This window comes from Canis lupus, chromosome 27, assembly GCF_003254725.2.
Source record: "Canis lupus dingo isolate Sandy chromosome 27, ASM325472v2, whole genome shotgun sequence".
Taxonomy (NCBI): Eukaryota; Metazoa; Chordata; class Mammalia; order Carnivora; family Canidae; genus Canis; species Canis lupus.
The window spans coordinates 42,017,400-42,034,797 of NC_064269.1; the positions used below are offsets into that span (position 1 = coordinate 42,017,400).

Here is a 17,398-nt window from a genome sequence, read left to right on the forward strand (position 1 = left end):
AACATGAATATACTTTTAATACTACCAAACTAATATACTCAAAAATGGTTAAGATGATCAATCTTATGTGTTTTTTACTACAACCAAAATTGTATATTTAAAAATAAAGGGATGCAAAATAAAATGCAGGTCACCATTCTCCCATCCCCATCCTCAGCTTGGGCTCTTTTCAAAGGAAGATTTCAGCTGTGGCAGGTTCTACCATATTCGGGCTATTGCGGGGTTGATTTGCTGGTGTCTCCAGAAGCTGACAATGCAACCCTGCCCTTTGCCACTAGCCCAAGCACAGGGCCGGGGGTCTTAAGTGCCTGAGTTCCCCAACCCTACTTGTACCCAGGACCCTCTGAGATAAGACCTTCCCAGAGCATTCCTTATTGTCTTTTCCTGCCCTATACACGAAGCCCCACATACCCCACAGCTCTTCACAAAGTAGTGGGTATGAGGGTGAGTGTGGTCAATGTCCACAGTGAAGGAAAAGGAGGAGTTGGGGATGGGGGTACAACCTCGGAGGGAGTAGAAGTTCCAAGGAACCTGGCCAAGCTGCTGGCAGACATGCAGTCTGAAGGAGGTGAGAAGTATTACAATTTAAAGCAGGAACCCCAGAGGCAATCCAGCTGAAACCCCTAGGCTTGCTGAGGCCCAGAGAAGCCTAAGGACTGGCCCAAGTTCATACAGTAAGTCAACAGTGCAGCTGGGTCTTCTTCTCTGCCCTTTCAGCATACCAAATGTTGGCTTCCTCTCTGTGGCTGTTAAAATAAGTTTTCCTTAAGGGGAACCTGAGTGGCTCAGTTGGTTAAGCATCTCCCTTTGGCTCAGGTCATGATCCCGGGGTCCTGGGATCAAACTCTGCATCAGGTTCCCTGCTCCACTTCTTCTCCCTCTGCCTGCTGTTTCCCCTGCTTGTACTCACTTGTACTCTGCCAAAACAAAAAACAAAAAACAAAAACAAAAAACAAAAACTCTCTCTCATGAATAAATAAAATCTTTTAAAAATTTATTTAATAGCCGTGGGAGGCAAGGGGGTAAGTTAATCTTAGTAATGAGGCCATTGGGTTTCAATGGCTACTCAGATGACAGCTTAGACCTGACCTGTACAGGGAGGTTGGAACTCGTACCTCAATCCTCCAAGAAAAGGCAGAATACTGACAAAATATGACAAGGAAGATCATCTGTTTTGGCCTAAGTCCTAGGTTAGGAAAAAAAAAAGAAGAAGAAAAACTGTCTTTCCTAAATATTTGTAAGCAAAGGCCTGCCTTAACCTTAAGTGGATTTGAGATTTGAATTTTACATTATTCAGGAATTCCCAGCCAATTCATGACAATAAATAGTGGTTCGCGACTGAAAAATATCTGAAAAGACAGTCTTAACCCATTGCAGAGAAGTCCCAAAGATAAAGCCTTTCTAAAAAGGATCTCAAAATCCAAAGTTGCAAGTAATAAGAGGAAACAATCTACTATGATCAAGATCCAATAGGATTAGAGCCCCAAGAACTAGAGATAACTGAACTATCAGATAAAAACTATTATATGATGGTGTTTGAAATAATTATTGACTTAAACAAGGAATTGGTAACATAAGAATTAGACACTATCAAAAAACACAAAGCAGACTGGAAAAAGAGCCAAACAGAACATTTAGAAAGAAACATTTTCATCACCAAAGTTAAAATTCAATGGTTTCACTGAGAGTAATAGCACATTAGACACAGCTAGAGAAAGAATTAACAACCTGGAGGATAGATCTGAAGATATTACTCAGAAATGTATTTTTTTTAAGTGATAAAGAGCAAGGAGAACAAAATAAGGCAGTTCAGAATACTTCTAATTAGCACTCCAGAAAGAATACAGAAAATGAAGTAGAACAACATTTGAAAGATAATGGCAAGAAAAATTTCCAGAAATAATCAAATACATGTATCTTCCAATTAAGGAACTATACTGAATCCTAATGAGGAAAAATTCAAATAAAATCAACACATACTGTAAGGACACTGCAGAATACAAAGAACAAAGAATAGATCTTAAAACATCCAGAGCGAAAAAAGGTAAATTACCTACAAAGGAAGGAATATGACATTAACTGTATATATGGATAGTGGACTTCTCAATAGTGGCACTAAAGGACCCAAGCAAATGTCTCCAAACTGTTGAGAAAAAAAATAACTGTTAACCTAAAATTAAAAACCCAACAACAACAACAACAACAACAACAAAAAACCCAACCAAAATATCATTCAAGAGTGAACATTAAATAGAGGCATTTTCAGACAAAGATGGAGAGAATTGGAGCGCCTGGGTGGCTCAGTTGATTAAGCATCTGCCTTGGGCTCAGGTCATGATCCTGGGATCCTGGAATTGAACCCGTATTAGACTCCGTGCTCAGCAGGTCAGGGAGCTTGTTTCTCCCTTTCCCTCTGCCTACTTATGCTTTCTCTCTCTCAAATAGATTTTTTTTTTAATCTTAAAAAAAAAAAAAAGATGGGAGAGAACTTACTACTAAACACGCTCACTAAAAAAGAAAAAAAACAGGGAAGTATGTATGAAAAGACATTACATACATGGAAGAAAGGTGAACAAAGTGGTGGTAAAAGTAAAAGTGAATCTAAGCAGTATTTACTTTATGAAGACAGTAACAACGATTATGACTAAATCTGGTCACATAATACACACTCATGCACGCATGCACACACAAGAAAAACCATGTTTTTGACCCATAATTTCAGAAGGTACTTTGATAAAATTCAAGACCCAGCCACAATAAAAACCCTTAACAAACTCTAGAAACAAAGAAATGTCCTTAATGTGACAAATGGTATCTTCCCGAAACCCACTGTGATACTGTGATTTATAATAAGAAATGTGTATTTGGTCTTTGCCCTAGTTTCTAGCACAGAGCTGCTAAAGCCTTGGGATTTTCTAAGTGATGAGAGCGATAAAGGTATCTTATTATGTGAATGTGGTGACTTTTGGAATGCACCTAAGAATGAGGGCTGGTGGCCAGGAGAACCAACCATGTAATTAGAGGGCTGGAATCTTCAGTCCCATACCACCAGCTCCTCCCCCAAAAAAAGTCCAGGAGAGCGAGAGGGACTACATGTTAAAGTAATTGCCAATGGCCAGTGGTTTGATCACTTGTGCCTATGGAATGAAGCCTCCATAAAAAACCCAAAAGGAGAGGATTCAGAGAACTGCTGAGCCAGTGAACACATGGAGATATGAGGAAAATGGTACATACTTAAAGAGGTCACGGAAGTAATATGCCCTTCCCCCAACCCTGCCCTAAGCATCTCTTCCATCTGGCTGTTCCTGAGATATTAACTTTCATAATTAATCAGTAATCTAGTATGTAAAGTGTTTCTCTGAATTCTATAAGCCACTATAGCAAATCAATAGAACCTAAGGAGGGATCATTGGAACCTCAAATCTTGCCACTGGTGTCTGGGGTCAGGGAGCTGTCTTGGGGGACTAAGCCCTTAACCTGTGGGATATGACTACCTCCAGGTAGACAGTGTCAGAATCGAACTGAATTGTAGGACACCCAGCTCATGCTGGAGACTTGATTGGTGTGAGAATGTCTTCAGCCCCTACCCCAACTCCACTCTAACACGTACACGCTGGGATTGGTGACCAGAACTTTTACATGCACAACACATACTGAACAAACACTAGAAGAATTACCTCTAAAGTCAGAAATAAGATAAAGAATGCTCACTTTCAACATTTATACTCACGCTGTAATAGAAGTCGTAGCCAACACAGTAGGATAGGAAAAGAGATGTGAAGATTAGAAGAAGTAAACTGTCATTGTAAGGAATTATGGTAGAAGACTGAATGAAAGGATTTGACAAATTACAATTACATTCTCATGATCAGAAATAAGGTATTAGACAATATAATTTTTAAAAGCATTCCGTTAAAAAAAGTATTCCATTTAGAAACTGAAATCATAATTCACTATTGATCAATCTAACAAGAGATGAGGCCTTTACAAAGAAAATTGTAACTGTTTTCAAAGACAGAGAATATTAAATAAATGGAGAGGAAACGGTGTTCATGGATGGGAAAATATCATAAAGACGTTGAATCTCTATTTAAAAAAATCATAAGTTCAATGAAATTATGACTAATAATCCCACAAGATCTTCCACAGAACTTAACAAGCTAAATCTCAGAACACAAGTTAAAACAAAGACCATTCTCAAGTTGTCTTAACTCATTCTCTTCACTCTTCTTTCTTCTCTTTGGCCCCTATTTCACCAGACCCATTCCCTAAGTGTTTTCTTCAAGGCTCTGCCCTGACCTCTCCTTTTAAACACCCATTCCTAACCCCTGGGGGATCCCCACCCATGGCTTATACTCCCATTGTGTATTTTTGATTCGCAAATCTGTATGTCCTTCTTGAGTTTAGCTATATACGGCACTGCTTACCAGGCAGGCCCAATCAGACTTCTCCAAAACTCTTCAAATTCAACTCCTCCAAAATCAAATTTTCAGCTTGCCATGGAGTCCTGCTCCTCCTCCCCCTCAGGTCTCTCAGGAAATGACACCACCATCTACCCAGAGGCCAGAAACCTAAGAGGTATTCTGACTTTTCCCTCTTATCTCCCATAAATAATTAACTGCATCCTATCTCCTCAAAGTCTTCCTGAAACCACTTCTCTATCTCAGAGCTCTCCCTAATCCAAGCTAATCTGCTAGTCCTCACCTGGGTGACCGTGCCAACCCCATGTAGACTACATGATCTTTCATGGCAGCCACAGTGTGTTTTATACAATACAAATGTGATTGTGTGATTCCTCTACTTAAAATCTTTCAATGGCTTTTCCATGATCTTAGATAAAATGACACACACCACAGTAGGACTTTATAAGGTCCTTTTTTTTTTTTAAGATTTTATTTATTTATTCATGAGAAACAGAGAGAGAGAGAGAGAGAGAGGCAGAGACACAGGCAGAGGGAGAAGCAGGCTCCATGCAGGGAGCCCAACGTGGGACTTGATCCCGGGCCTCCAGGATCACACCCTGGGCTGAAGGCAGTGCTAAACCTGCGCCACCCGGACTCTCCTTATAAGGCCCTTCATCAGCTGATTCCTGCTCTCTGGCCATGCCTTTCATGCATCTGCACTATCATCTATACTTTCTTCTTTGTACCCCCAGCCCCAACCCCCAAATGATACCCCCAACATGCCAAGCTCATTATCCACACCTAGAAGTGCTGCCTGCAGTCTTCCATCCCATCCCTCTTTCACCTAACTCATCTTTAAAGCCCAGCCAAAATGTCACTTCCTCTGGCAGGATGACCCAAACCTCAAGTCTGGACTAGGAACTCCCCTCTGTCCTCCAACAGATCCCCACACTATCTATATCTGACCCCCGAGCTCCCAGGAAGGACTGCCTCCTTCAAAGTACCTCAGACTCCATGAGGACAGGGATTGTTGTCTTTCTCTACTTAAGTCCTCAGCATACTGCACAATGAGGGGGAACAAAAGAATGAACAAAGGAGTGGATGGATATCTGTAAAGTGGCCTTTGTGAAATAATGAGTTCTCTGTGGGGAGAATGAACTGTGCTGTGTTTAGTGTCAGGAAATCAAAAAAGATATCAGTAAATGTCTGGACTTTGGCACACCAGAGGGAGAGCTGGAGTTGTATGTTAATCCCTTTGGGATTTATTTTGGAGGTTTGCAAAATGAAAGTGTAATGTCTGGAAGTCAAGAGACTGGCTCTGGTTCCAGTGTTACAAGCAACTGGGACCATGGTCAAATTCACCCATTTCTCAGACTGGGATCTAAAGTCCTTTGCGTCCTACAGTCTGTGGCTCACACTCCCTGCCCAGACCCTCCACTTCCTCTAGGAGCTTTCCTAAGTAGCCTTTAGATGAACCACCCAGACTTTCACCTGTAGCTTTGTTCAAAGAAGGAGAACTGATCTGCCATGGACAGATATCCCATATGCCAGTCGACAAGATCAGATGTTAACTAGTACAGGGCCTGACACAGAGTCAGTGCTCAGTAAGAGCCATATTAATTGTCACCATCATTATCTAAATTACAAATATTGCCTCATTTGGAAGGTCTAAAGTCCTAAGTGGACCTAATAGACACATATACCTTAAGCCTTAATGCCTAACATTGATCAATGTTAACTAATTAATAATATTAAGGTTTTTCATGTCCTGGCTTTAGCCTAGATTCGCTTTTGAGACCCGGCACTAAACACAGATGAATACCCAAGAGAGGCAGAGGTGCTATGGAGGCCAGAAAGGAGTGAGGCCCAACTTCCCCGAGACTACACAAACCCTTCTGAGAACCAGAGTCTCTGGGCCCTTCCTTCATCGGAACTGAACTAGACCAGCCAGTTGAAGCAAGTAGCTTCAGTCCCTGTAGAAGTTGGGCCCAAGACAACCACCAAACACCAGACCCAGGGGGAAGCAGAGATTCATGTCAGACACTGCCTCATGAGTGAGGTCTCTGAGGACCTGTACTTCATGTTCCCAGGATTGGGTCTGACCCAGGAAAGGGAGGGCAGGGGGTCACCCAAGGCTCCAGGCCACAGGATTTGTTACTGAAATGGAGTTGCTCCTGGGCCTGTGTGGCCCTGCTGCCCCCAGGCCATAGCCCTCAGTGGCTGGCCTCTCCCAGCCTCACCACCCATGGCCCCAGGCCTGGCAGCTGCCTCCCCTCACCTGGCAAACCTCCCACACAGCCTAGGCCCTGCAGCTAGTAGAATGGAGGCTCAGCCAACACCAGCCCAGAGAAGGATCCCCACTCCTCCTCCTTCCCCTCAGCCTCCACACTGACCCCCATGGGCCTGCCAGGACGAGAGCGGGAGGTGAAGACAGATGGCAGAGTTACGCCTGGGCCATGTGCCATGAACAGAGGAATAAAAATAATCCTTGGCTGGGCTTCCAGAGCCTGGCTGGAAGGCTTCTGGTTCTGTCCCCAGCCCCACCCAAAAGCCCACCAGATGGCCCACCCAAGGCAAACTCCAGGCTCATACAACAATCAGCTCCACCCTCAGGTCCTCAGATGCCAGTTATTCAGGAATGTTCAGAAGAAGTAGAACTTCAATTAAGATCTTTATGATAAACTCCTCAAAAACACATTCAGGACAGAAAGGGAATCATGATCCCCAGGTTATAAATGAAAAAACAAAGCTTGGGGAGGACAAATGACTTGCCCTGAGAAAGTGGCAGGACCAGATCTCATCCCCTCTACTCCTGTCCCCTACCTGGTCCAGAGCTGTATCCTCAAGACTTCCACCTCTTGCTCCCAAAGCCCACCCCTCCTGGACCCTTCCACAGCCATCCGTGATCACGAGGCTCCACTCTTCTCCCTCTGGCTGGATTCCCAAGATACAACTCAACACAGGACAGTGCCCAGTCTCTGTTCACCTGCTTCCCCCACTGGACTATGAGCTACCTGAGCACATGATTCTTTCTTATACATTAGCACCCTCCCCAAGTCTCCTGGCTCCATTCGGGGAATCGGGATAGATGTTATCCTACATTACGTAGCAGTGATCCCCCCAATTCCCTTTCCTCAGGCGAGAACAAATCTCCCACTCATTTCCTGTTATCACATTACCTCTTAACTTGTTGAAGGTCAACTCATGTTATAACCTCTGCCCTGTGCTCCTGACCCCAAATCGGAAGGGATAGAGACTAAAGCTCAGAAAGTTTCCAAGATTCTCCTGGTGTCATCCAACATTAGGGAGAGACAATTCAGAGAGGGCCTGAGACACCTGCTTGGTTATGGGGTAGAAATGGTTCTCTCTGCCCACCCCTCCCAGATCAGATTCCAAGAGCTCTGGGATCCAGGCTAAAGGTTTCAACTCTATCAGGCTCCTCATGACCTGTGATGCCTCAGCACCTGATGCTTCTCCCCTGGGGCCCTTGGAAAGAACAACCACCTTCATCCCAATGACTCCTTACCTGAGAAGCTGGGAGGAAGGAGAAAAACGGGATTTCCTTCCTGGAGACCCATTCTAATCTTCCACCATGAGTCTCAGAGGTATAAAGACAGAGGAGGCAGGGAGAGTAACTAAAGTAATCCAGGGTGGGAACAGATCCCCTCCTGCTTCAGTCCTACACATGAGTCCTAATTCAGGCTGGTGAATTTATCTGGAAGGCTCGGTTACCAAGGTCAATGGGATTATGTCTCTGAACCAGGTGCTCTGCCCAATCCAAAACAGCTGTGGTTAGACACCCTCTCTGCTGGATGGAATATGGTTCTCCCATATCAATACACTTCACAGCAAAAACAAAAATGGCCCCTCCCACCATTACCTTGGCCATTGCCCCTGGACTAGACCCTGGAGCCTAGGCTCAACCATACAAGCACCAACAGGAACTGAACCACACTGAAACACAAGTATGAGATACAGACCTCTGGGCAAACTCCTGATCTGGGGGGTGGGGGTATGTATGTCTCTAAGCCTTCACTGCCCTGACCTCATTACTTAACAAGAATGGGAGGGGCAATCAGGACAGCAGACCCCAGACTCATTCCCACTCTTCCCTTCAGCCCCCTTGGTCTACTCGGCAAGCCCCGGACCCAAGTTTACTGCTTAGGGTGGGCCTCTTCCCTGACACCACTCCATTAACAAACATCTGCTGAGGGTGAGAGAAGTGGGGCGGGGGGAGAGGAGGGTGGTCGTTCAACCAGGAGATGAAGAAGGCTGGGGACCTAACATACAACATGGTGACCATAGCGGGTAATACTGTATTATTGTAGAATTGAAAGTTGCTGAGAGTAGAACTTAAGTGTTCTCACCAAAAAGATGTGAGGCAACCGATGTGTTAGTTAACTAGATGGTGGGATCCTTTCACAACGGCATAGGTATATCAAATCATCACAATGCATACCTGAGCTTACAATTTTACTTTTAATTTCATTTAATTTACTTCAATAAAGCTGAAATTTAAAAAAAGAAAAAAATACTTTTGAAAACCCATCTGAGTACCTATTCTTGGACCAAACACCAGAGAAGGGGATTTGGGCCCTCAGGGGGTTTGGCCTTTGGATGGGGGACGGGAGGCTAAGTGCTGCAGGGTGTGAGTGGCTTCGGTGAAATCAGGTACAAGGCACACAGCTCAAGCTCACAAGGCACACTACCTGGACCCCTCTGCTGACTGTTCCGTGGACCACAGAGCAGGGAAGTAGTCTGATGCTACAGCATGCAGTACTGAAGTTCAGTGTGAAGACCAGGAGGGAAAGGGAGCAGCCCTGGGAACGACCAGCAAAGGGGAGCTAGAGGCACAGAGACCCCACAGCCTCCAGTGAAGGTCCCAGCTGGGAAAGGTGGGCATGTCAAGGTATGTGCGAAAACCCCAGAAGGGAACGCTGCCCTCTACTCTACAGGTGAAGGGATGGAGGCCCTAAGAGGCCAGAGGACTTGCCAAAGGGCCCCAAAGCTAGTTAAAACTGGGACCAAAACCAAGCCTCAACCCTGTGCTTTTTTGCTCCACAATAGCAACCACCATGGCCTTCATCGGGATGCCCCTTGAAGTGCAGGGAGAGTTGTTTCCTAGGAAGGAGGGCAGCAGGTGACTCACATGTGCAAAGAAGCAGGTTCCCCGGCCAGAAAGATTCCTCCCTCCTATTTTCATGCCTGAAACTTCACCATTAGGGTTTTAGCCTTAATGAGTCTTCATTCATTCATTCATTCATTCATTCAAAAACTGCATATGGAGCACCTACTCCATGCCAGGCATTGGGCACAAGGTCACAAAATGACAGAGTCCCATCCTCATCATCCTTCAGCCTATGGGGTTGGAGGTCCAGAGTTCCCTGTGAAGAGGCAAGTACAAGTCGGTCCCTAGTATTCACAGAATACTCACAGATTCTGTATTTGCAAATTTGTCTACCCACTAAAATTTGGAAGCCCCAGATCAGTACTGGCAGGGCCTCTGTGGTTATCTGCAGACACGCACATGCTCTGCGCCACCAAAACTGTGAGCTGCCATCACACACGCTCCCACCTGAGGCAGAAAGCAGCAATCTGCCTTCTGGTTCCAGCTCTCACACTATAAACAAGTGTTCTTTTCATGATCTATTCAGTGTCATCTTTTTCACATTTTTGTGCTTTTTGTTTTTGCTTTTTAAGATTTATTTATTCATGAGAGACACAGAAAGAGAGGCAGAGACACAGGCAGAGGGAGAGGCAGGCTCCATGCAGGGAGCCTGATGCGGGACTTGATCCCAGGACTTTGGGATCACACCCTGAGCCAAAGGCAGAAGCTCAACCACTGAGCCACCCAGGTGCCCCTGTGCTTTTTGTTCTTGATTTTGCAATTGAAAATGGCTCCCAAGTACAGTGCTGCCTGGTGTTCCTAAGTGCAAGAAGGCTGCAGTGTGCCCTACAGAGAAGATACATGAGTGTGATAAGCTTCATTCAGGTGTGACCTACAATGCTGCTGGCTGTGAGTTCAATGGTAATAAATCAGTGACATATATTAAAGAAACAAGGAGTCTTTGAACAGAAACACATATAAAACAAAGGTTCTGAATTAATCAATTTAGAACATCATGCTAGATACTCTTAGGGACCTAATCCCAATCCCCTAGAAGCAGTGGTGCAGCATCTGTTAGTCCAGCGTGCTCGGTGACTTTACAGAACCCAACTACCACACATCCTAAGAATCAAGCGCACCCAGGGAGGGTAACACATTAAACAATTACAGAAGAATATCCTGGGAGGACGGGGCAGGATTTTAAAAGACCCTGAGCCCAACACCCTGGGAATGCAACAGCTAACAGAGACAGAAATGTCAAAAGGTGGAAAGAGCTCAAATGTCCATCAACAAACAGGCACACAAAATGTGGCAAACCCACACAATGGAATATTACTCAGCTGATAAAGGAATGACGTTCTGGCACATGCTGCACTGTGGATGAACTGGAAAAACATATTAAGTGAAATAAGCCAGTCACAAAATGACAAATATTTTATTCATCCACTTACTTCACAAAATTTTTTAAGCGTACCAGGAGACAGAAGGGGAAAAGATGTGGTCAGAAATGGGGATTAGGAGACACTGGAAAGTGGCCTGTTTATAGCTGGAAATGAAAAAAGATAGCAGTGTTTGGGTCACAGGAGGCGAGTCCCTAGGGGTGAAAGGAAGGAGAGGAAGCGAAGGATGAGAAAACAAGTGGGTAGACAAATGGACCTCCATGCACTGAGCTGAGCCATGTCCTCAGCAAAACTGGCCCCAGCGTAAGTTTAGGAGGCTGGCCAGAGTTTGTGGGAGGCCTGAAGTAATACATATATATAACAAATAATATTTTTATTATGCAAATAATAAAACCACGCAAAACCTAGGTATCCCAATGCCACCCCCAGAGCAGCCTCCCTAGCAGTGCCTTGTCCTCCATTAACACACACACACAAAGCTCTGGGGAAAGTATGGCACGAGCCCGATCCACTGAAGAAGCTTCAGTCACATGATCTGAAGGAAAATCCACCTCTTAACCAGCTATGAGGCCAATCAGGAACTTGTTCTATCAGGAACCCCCCAAAGCTTCTGTTTCCTGATCTCTCAAAAAGAGAGAAGAAGCCTGGCCTGACAGAGATGAAAGGCAGAGACAAAATAGGTAAAGAATCAGGAACACAGCACAGTAGGCCTGCACCCCCCACCACCACCACCCTCACCAACCTCACAGTGTGAAGAGACTTATCACACCTTGTTCCTTGACAGGACAGGGGGAGGGAAGAGAGAAAAGGCAAAGCAGGACCCCACCCTCCCACCAGTGTGTCAGAAGGAATGAGTCACAGAGAGCTGACCTGCCAGGCCAGAAGAGGGGTGTTATGGGGCAGAGGTGCCCATCTGGGCTCCAGAGGCAGAGGCCTGGCTCAGATCCTGGCTGGGCCTCCAAATGGCCATTATCCTTGAGCAAGCTATTGACCTCTCTGAGCCGGTCCCCCCAAATACATTCCAGAGGCAATAATGTTATCTCCTCCTGGGGCTGCAGCGAGGACTGAGTGTAATCGTGTGTCCCATGTGCAGACACAGAAACTGGCTCTCAGGAGGGCTCTCAAGCATTCGTGATTCTTGGCAGAATGACAGCAGGGGGCAAGGGAGGTAGGAGCCATTCCCTCTGGGACGCACTGGAGTGGAGAGGGGCAGGAGTAATGAGGGGCACAGGAGGTAAGGGCAGAGAGGGGGCAGCCGGTGGGACAAGCCTCAACAGGGAGGGGCAATGGGTAACTCAGACATGAAGAGGGAGGTAAGTGGATACAGCCTCAAGTCCTCCACCCATTCCCCAGAACCTCCAACCCCAGGGGACAGCAGGAGCTGGACCTGGGACTCTGCCCCAGACACCCACATCCTTGGAAGGGGCCTGGCCCTCACACATCCAGGAAGTGGGTCACAGCAAATGGGTGGCCCTCGGCCTCCACTCCCTAGGGCTGGCCCCAGAGCCACTAAAGAGGCTGATGAAGTGGTGATAGGGCTTGAGGCCCGAGTACAACACTTGCACAGAAGCCCCTCCAAACAGGCCCTCAAAGGAAGGCAAACCTGGCTCCAGGCTCAGCCCCACCACAGATTCACTTCCCCTATCTGGACCTCAGTATCCCCACTCACACAAAGAGAAGGTGGGGAGAGTAGAATATCATTCAGAGATAAGAAGAAATGAGCTACCAAGTCACCAAAAGGAATCCTAAGGGCATATACTGCTAAGTGCAAGTCAATCCAAAGCCAATCTGAGAAGGCTACACACACACTATATGATCACAATCACAGGACATTCTGGATAAGGATCAATGGGGGGATGTATGGAGCACAGGGCATCTTAGGGCAGTGAAACTATTCTGTATGATAGTGTAATAGTAGACATGACATTCGTATTTGTCAAAACCTACAGAATACACAACACAGAGTGAACCCCAAATGTAAACTATGGCCTTTAGTTAATAATCATGTATCAATATAGGCTCATCAATGTAAGAAATATGCCACACCAGTGCAGGATGTCAATAATGGGATTAAGTGGGGAAAGGGAAAGAAACTCTGTTTTTTGTTCAACTTTTCTGTAAACCCCAACTGCTAAAAATAAATTAATAATAATAATAATAATAATAATAATAATAATAAAGGCATTTGGGGGTGGGAGGGTGAGACTATTAACTTTTTTTTTTAAGATGAGGCGAATAAGGCTTGCACGTTTTTCTCCTTGGGGCCTTCCTTCAGGATTCTAAAATAAAGCAAAGGTCACGAAAGTTCTAGAGAGGCAGAAGTAATGAACCAAACTAGTTGACTTCACTTTAAGTGGGTCTGTCCTATGAAAATTCAGATCTCAAAGTAGATCCCAGAACTCGGGAGTCTTTGCCTAACACACCTCCTCCTGAATCCCATCAAATCGTGATTTCCCCTGGGCACTGACAGAACCAACTTCCTGACGTGAGCCCATGAGCCTGATATGCTGCTCAACAGATGCTTGTTTTCCCCAGCCTGGGGTGGGTTTGCCCCAATCAGCTGCTTTACATGACCGTACCCTACCCTGGCAAGACCTGAGGCTATGACCACCCTGGGCCCCAAGCAGCACCAGGCACCAGAGCTGGGGGCTCGGGGTGCACACCCTGCCCAGGCAGGAGCTCTCAGAGCTGGGGAACAGCCCCTCAAGGGAGCTCTGGGGAACCCACGTAGTTCCTGAAGGCCTCTCTCCACCTGTAAACCCTCATCGTCCCTGGAAAAGGCCAGCCCCCAGAAAAGAATGAAGGGTCCAGCACCTGGACAGTGCCATGGTTGCCAGGACACAGAAGCAGGGGACAGGGTAGACTGGGTTTGGACAAGAGGCAGGAGGCAGTACCTATTCTAACCTTGGTTATCTTGCACAGACCTGTTCTTCTGCCTCAGAGCCACCCTGCCTGGACAGGGACAGAGATGCAGACTGCACTGCTCTGGAGACTGTAATGACCCAAAGCCCTTAGACCCTAGGCTGAGGTCACCATCACAGAGGATCCACCCTGACCCAGAAATCTCACCACACCGATTCTCTATCGCACCAGGCACACACCTACCCAGTGGCTTACCCCTGCAGGCCCAATAATCACCCCACCTCCCATTCCAGAATGCATGATCATCCACTTTGGAAACAAGGAAACATGTAATTGGTTGATAACCGACTGGGCACAAGCATTTGTTGTTCTAGATAGGGCTGGCCCAGCCTGAACCAAGAGCCATGAGGAGTAGACCAGGTACCTAGCAAACCAAGAAGCCACCTGTGCCTATTTGGAAGCATACTCTATGGCAGGAGCTAAGCCAGGAAAAGAACTTCATAGAAGGCCCTGTCCTTCCTCCTCCTCTTTTCTTTTTCACAGGTCATTCTCTAGGTATTCCCCACCCCCTGCCTCACCTGGGTCCCCAGAAAGAAAGGCGAAGGCTCAGGACATCCAATTCCTTCCTTGCTTTCAGAGTCCCGCACACCCACCATCTTCTGGAGATTTTCTCCTTAAGTGAATTTTCTCCAAAAATGTGTAAATCGTATATCTGACAGGGGACTTGTATCCAGATTAGAGAACTCTCAAAACATAACCATCAAAAGAGATAATAGGCCAAAGATTTGGGTAGACATTTCATCAAAAGAGTTGTATAAAAAAATGTTCAACATCACCAGCCATTAAGGAAATGCAAATTAAAACCATAATGAAAAAAAAAAAAAACATATTGAGATGCCACTACACAGCAATTAGAATGTCAAAGAAAAAAAAGCCAACAGTACCAAGTTGCTGTTGAAGATATGGAGCAACAGAAGTCTTGCTTTGCTGGTAGAAATACAAAGTGGTATATGTGGGCAAACAGCTTGGCAGTGCCTTCAACCACTGCACACATACTACCGTGTGAACCAATAATTCCACTCCTGGGTACTAACCCAAGAGAAATGAAAGCCTGTGTTCACATAGGAACCTGTACACAGATGTTGACAGCAGCTTTATTCAAAATCAACACAGGCTGGAAACAAGCTAAAGCCCTTCCACAAAAAAAAAAAAAAAAAAAAAAAAAAAAAAAAAAAGCCCTTCCACCAATGAATGGATAAGCACACTGCAGTATAGCCACATAATGGAACACTACACAGCAATAAAAAGGAACGGGCTACTGATAAACGCCACTGGATGAGTCAAGGCATCATGCTGAGTGAAAGCAGAAGACCCAAAAGCTACATACTGCACGATTCCATCTGATATTCTTGGAAAGGCACAATGACAGGAGTGGACAGATCCATGTCCTCAGGGGATGGGCAGCAGGAGGGAGGGGGACAAACAACCAAGGGGCAGCAGCATGAGGGAATCTTTGAGGGAGATGGAGCTAGGGAATACCGAATGCTTTGCATTTGTCAAAACCCATATAACAGTATACCAGAGAGTAAATTTTGCCGTGTGTGAATTTAAAAATGAATTTTTTTAAAGTCCTCCTTTTCTGCCCAGAGGACCTGGTTCAAATCCACCTCACTCATAAAGCCCAGTTACCTCTCCTCCTCTAATTTCATGACCATGACTCTGAAATCACTTTTCCCATCTTCCCCCTATATTTCTCCCTCCCTCCCTGTTTCTCCCCCCACCTCTTGCTCTGGCAAGAGCGCGCACACACACACAGCTACCCAAACCCTACCCACCCTTCAAAGCCAGCCCAAGTGCCTCCTCCACCGAGAAGCCTTCCCTGACCCCTCACAGCCCCATTAGAATGAATCCCCTTTACCAGGCACCCCCTCAGCACTAGTTTGTGCTTCTAACCAGCCCTTCTTCAATCTTGTGGGCTTTTAGCATTTGCTCCTCAGTCTGTCTCCTTGCTGGATTGCAAACTCCCTGAAGACAGGGACCAGGCCTTCCATTCCACATTTTGCCCACTGCTCCTGGCACAGTGCCAAGCACACAGTGGGTGCTCTGTGACCACTGTGGAGTGTGGCTGAGGGCAGGTGCAGGTGGAGGTGGAGGGGGCTGATGCCAAGCGAGGCAAGCTGGCAGTGCTGGGACTGGCAGAGTTCTCAGGAGGGTATCAGGAGCCATTAATACAGCTCTGCTTCCTCTCTTGCATAAGCAGCATGACTACTGCTTAAACCTCCAAGTGCTGGAGGTGACCTCACCCCCCATTCCAACTTGAGGTCATGCAATTTATAATGGAGCATTTTGGAGGATGCTTCTGTTTCTTCCACACCACCAAGCCCCAAGCAGGACAGATGCTCAGGACACACCTGTTAAAGGATCAGACCCTGTCTTTTTTTTTTTTTTAAGATTTTTATTTATTTATTCATGAGAGACACATACAGAGAGAGGCAGAGACACAGGCAGAGGGAGAAGCAGGCTCCATGCAGGGAGCCCAACGTGGGACTCGATCCTGGGTCTCCAGGATCACTCCCTGGGCTGAAGGCAGTGCTAAACCGCTGAGCCACCCTGAGCCACCTGGGCTGCCTGGAACCTGTCTTATCATACAGGTGCTGACATTTCTTCCATTTCCAGAAGGCGGGCCTCCTTTTCAGCAAGAGTAGATTAGGTCCATCTGATCTGAAGGCAATTTCATAATGTAGAATTGTGAGGTACAGGCACACCCTACACTTAGGGACACCCCAGGATTGGGTTCTTCCCAGCATATCTAGCCTGCTTCTTACAACTTAGCCTGTCCAGAGTTTAAGGATAATACATGGGTCATTTATTTGATAAACACTCATATAGTGTTTAATATGTGTCAGGTAAGAAACTAAGCACATTGCAAATATTTACTAATTTAACCTTCACATCAAACATATGAAGTTGGTTCTATTATTTTCCTCAACTTGCAGAGGGGGCAAATAAGACACAGCGCAGGTAGATAACTTGCACAAGGCCACACAGCCTGATAAGTGGCAGAAATGGGAATCAAACCTAGGCAGGCTAGCTATAAAGCTGTACCGTCCAAACTCTAGCCACCACCACCATGTGGCCATTGAGCACTTGAAGAACAGCTAGTACAAATCAAGATGTGCTGTTAACTCTAAAATGTACCCTGGATTCCCGATACTTTGTATGAAAAAAATATAAACTATCTCATTACTATTTTTTTTTTGCTACTGATGGCACATTTAAATGATAATATTTTAGACATCACTGTTCGATATATTATTAAAATTCATTTTACTAATTTGTTTTTTACTTTTTAAAAGTGGCTCCTAGAGAACTTAAAATTACCTATGCGACTTAACATTATAGTTCTAGTAGGCAGTATGGCTCTGGAGTCTGTGCTTTGCAGCCACTACCCCACGCGGCGCTCCTCTTCCCCTGCCCCAGCCTCAGGGTGCAGCCTGCGCCTCACACCTGCTCATTCAGCCTGTACAAAGGTGATAGGGAGCCAGGCAATAATTCCTACAACTCCCCATTCTGTCTTCTTCAACTGCTCAGATGCTGCCTCTTCCCACCCCACATCTCTCCACCTT

The 17,398-nt window shown here is 45.8% G+C and overlaps 1 protein-coding gene across 5 annotated transcripts in view; it reads right to left on the reverse strand.

Annotated features, from left to right (window-relative positions):
- The window catches only part of TEAD4 (TEA domain transcription factor 4), a 64,481-nt gene that overhangs the window by 39,608 nt on the left and 7,475 nt on the right, over positions 1-17,398 (reverse strand). The gene's annotated exons all lie outside the window — the stretch shown is intronic.